This window comes from Octodon degus, unplaced genomic scaffold, assembly GCF_000260255.1.
Source record: "Octodon degus isolate 3935 unplaced genomic scaffold, OctDeg1.0 scaffold00008, whole genome shotgun sequence".
Taxonomy (NCBI): Eukaryota; Metazoa; Chordata; class Mammalia; order Rodentia; family Octodontidae; genus Octodon; species Octodon degus.
The window spans coordinates 14,061,624-14,065,472 of record NW_004524584.1 but is presented as its reverse complement, the minus strand read 5'-3'; the positions used below and the strand labels follow the sequence as shown (position 1 = coordinate 14,065,472).

Here is a 3,849-nt window from a genome sequence, read left to right as displayed (position 1 = left end):
CCTCAATTCTTTACTTTTTCATACCAACTTCTAGTTTTTCAGTAAATCCAATGGGTTCTGTTTTCAAAATATGTCCAGAATTCTATACTTCTAATGCTTCTGTGACTGCCATCCTGGTCCAAATCATCACCATCTGACACTATAGTTTGCACTTTCCCAGTGAGCTCTTTTAAAAATATTTGTCATATTTCTTCCTTAGTTGCTACCTTCAAATTGTTCCTATGTTTCTAGAGAAAAATTCCAATTCTATGACCCAGAATGCTTTGTTGTGATTTGACATCCCTTTACCTCTAATCTGCCTCTTGATCTTTTCCTCTCTACACCAATTACGTGTTTCCTTTTTTTTTTTTGAGACCGGGTCTTTCTGTGTGGTGCAGACTGGCCTTGAACTCACAACTACTCCCATTTCAGCCTTCTAAGTGCTGGTATTATAGGTTTGTGCCACCACACCTGGTTTATTTTTCAAACTTCCAGTTTTGCTTTTCACTCGCCCACCATAAAGCTTTGTTTTCTTCCTCTGCCTCCTCCTTCCTCTCCTCTTCTCCTCTTCTCCTCTCCTCTTCTTGTTTTTCCTTTTTCTCTTCCTCTTCTTTTTCTTTTTCTTTTTCTTTTTCTTTTTCTTTTTCTTTTTCTTTTTCTTTTTTTGGTGGAACCAGGGAATTGAATTCAGGCCCTTGCGCTTGCCAAGGAAGCGCTTATTCCACTGAGCCATCTCCCTGGCCCTCCTTTCTTTTGAAGATATGGGCCCCATGCCCGGCCAACAGCCTTGTTTTTACTTGCTATCCTCACAGAGATATCCACATGACTTCCTCGTATTGTACAGAACTTCTTTGAGATCTTCCGTGTTACCTTCTGAATGAGGCCTCAACAGGTCACACTTACACACCATACTTGTATGTCCCTTGTCCACCTTATTTCCTATTTTATCATCATCATTCTCTGGCATATTTTAGGAACTTAGAATATGAGGGCAGATATTTTTGTCTATCCACTGCTGTATTCACAGAGCTAGGGTAATGTTTGATACTGAGTGGATGCTCATTTTTTTCCTTTTTTTAGTTTTTTGAGACAGATCAACTGTGTATTTCAGGCTGACCTTGAACTCATTATGCAGCCCAGGCTGGCCTTGAACATGCTGCAGTCCTGGATCAGCCTCCTCAAGGCTAGAATTACAGCCGCCACATCTGGCTCATTTTTTCTTTTTCTTTTTTCTTCCCTCCCCTCCCCTTTTTGCTTTTCCTTTGACAGACTAGCCTTGAATTTGCAGTGCTTCTACATCCCTTTACTGAGCAGTGGATTTATAGACCTGGCCATCGTGCCCAACTCAGTCTTTGTTTCCCGGACGGATTTGTAATACTCTGCTTCATGAGTGATAACCTGGAGGTTCCCCCAGGCCAACTGACTGCTGCTGTGGTGGTGCGTGGGCTTTACTTGTCACCCCTCCACTTTCAGCCTCCTGCTTATTAGTTATGTAAAATTAAAATTATGGAAAATATACTCTTAATTTACCCCACTTTTTTTTTTTTTAGACATGATCTTGTTATGTAGCTCAGGCTGGCCTCTCGTGGTGATCCTCATGCTTTGTTCTCCATAGTGCTGGAATTATAGGCATGTGCTATCACACCCAGCCAATTTCCCCCACTTTTTAGGAAAAAATAATGTATTTGCTTTTAAATCAGCAGTTTATAAAATGGAGTAGAAATTTTCACTTGCTTTATTTGGATTTACAGGTAATTCATCCTAAAACTGATGAACAGAGATGCAGACTTCAGGAAGCTTGCAAAGATATTCTTCTCTTCAAAAATCTTGATCAGGTAAAACTGATTTTAAAAATATTTTTGTTATAATAATCTTTTAACTTTTTAATGTTTGTCATTTTAAAGAGATTTAAAAAAATATTTTAGTCATCGAGGTATGAGGGGCTGGGGAGATAGCTCAGTGGAATAAGTGCTTCCCTGGCAGGTGCAAGGGCCTGAGTTCAATCCACGGTTCAAAAAAAAAAAAGTTAATCCCTGGTTCAAAAAAAAAACAACAAAACTAGTTGTGCTTTATCAAGATATAAGGATGAAGCATCAAGTTCATTTTACTTTATAAATGCTTTTATTGTGTTGACCACAGTTAAGATGGGCATAACTATTTACACACATTTTAGCGTTTTTTTTTTTTTTTTTTATCTGCTTTGTCATTTCCTCCAAGATAATTCTAGTAATTTGAGAACCATGGGGTTATGCCAGGAAATGCTCAGGGTTGGAAGGTCCAAAAGTTGCTTTATTTGGAGGATGTGAATCTATGTTGTGAAGGGATTGATTTCTCCAAGGGTGCTACTCTGTACTCTTCACCAGCAGCAGTTAACCCACTGAAGTGTGTGATTGCTTCTCAGACCTTGTATGGAGTGCCTCTTATAACTGCTTATTAGTGATGACTTTAAGATACAGGGCTCTTCCTGTAAGTCTTGTGTGTCTACAGAGCTTTAGAGGATCTGTGGCTTAACTTGTCCTCCTCTTGGTGATAGAGACAGAGGACAAGGGCTACCTCTTAAGGATAGGTGTCCTAGTACATTCAGGTTATTATAACAAAATACCCTAAATTAGATGGTTTGTAACAGGAGAAATGTGCTTTTCAAAATTGTGTCAGCTAGGAAAGCTGGCAGCAAATTTGGTTTCTGGTGAGAAGTCTACTTGCTTCTGTCAGAGACAGCTATCTTCTCTCTCTTCTCAAAAGGAGGAGGAAGGTAGGAACTGTAGGTCACTTTTGTAAGGGCATTAATCTTCCTGAAGGCTCCACTCTTAACAATCTGATCCCTTCTCAAAGACCCTATCTCTTAGTACTGTCAAGCTTGGAATTAGATTTTAACACAGGAATTTGGGGAGAACATAAACATTTTCATTTGTGGCAATAGAAAATCTTCGGATTCCACTTTTTGTTGTTGTTTGTTTCTTTCTTTTTGTATTTTAGGGAAGGGGCTACAGAGTGTTTAGGGTCTCACTACTAAATGGGACTTGTAGTGGTCCACCTGTTTACAGCCTCCCAAGAGCCGGGATTATAGGCGAGTGCCACCACGCCCAGTCTCAGTTGCCTTCTCAGCTCGCCCTGGGGATGGGGCCGGCCAGGGGATCTGCACCTTCTTGCAGGACCTTTAATCTGCTGAGCTATTTGGCTGACCCTTACTACTTTGAATGTCATACACTAAAGCTACATGAATTAGACGTGGGGAAGTGCAGAAGATGCATAGACAGGAAGGATAGGATAGGATTAGAATCCCTTTACTATCTGATCTCTATGAAAAACTTCTGAAGATATCTGTAAGATATCTGTAATCTTTCCTGGGACTCAAGTCTAACATTAACATCCTTCAGTCAAGGAAATCAATCATGCCTGGTATCTGTAAATGGGAAGGGTCCCCTTTCCATTTTCTGTCACAAGTTTAACTCTGCCTTTGTAAACAGGAAAGCAGTCATAGAAAATACATAAATGAAAAAGTAGGTTCCAATAATATAGTATTAAAAATATGTGGCAGTTTGCTGGTCTCTGTAATAACTCATGTTATTCTGGGGCTAAATTTTTGAGTAGACTGCACATATCAGTATGCTTCCCCAAAACTGTTTTATTTACTGTGAAGGAAGCCTCTTTCAAGTTTACTGTCAGAGTTATTGTAAGGGAATTTTCTTTGTCAATCTAAACAGGTTTTTTTTTGTGTTGTAGATACCATTTTACCACTTTAGTGTTGAAAAAATGGTTTTCAGATTTAATTGTATTTTACTAACATTTTATCCTGAAAATATTCAGACATACAACAAAGTTGTGTTTTACGTCAACATGTATCTATCAGCTGTCTTGATTTTCTTTTTT

The 3,849-nt window shown here is 39.0% G+C and overlaps 1 protein-coding gene across 1 annotated transcript in view; it reads left to right on the top strand.

The window, feature by feature from the left end:
• Prkar2a (protein kinase cAMP-dependent type II regulatory subunit alpha) overlaps positions 1-3,849 on the top strand; it is a 107,774-nt gene that overhangs the window by 83,444 nt on the left and 20,481 nt on the right. The window lies entirely within an intron of this gene.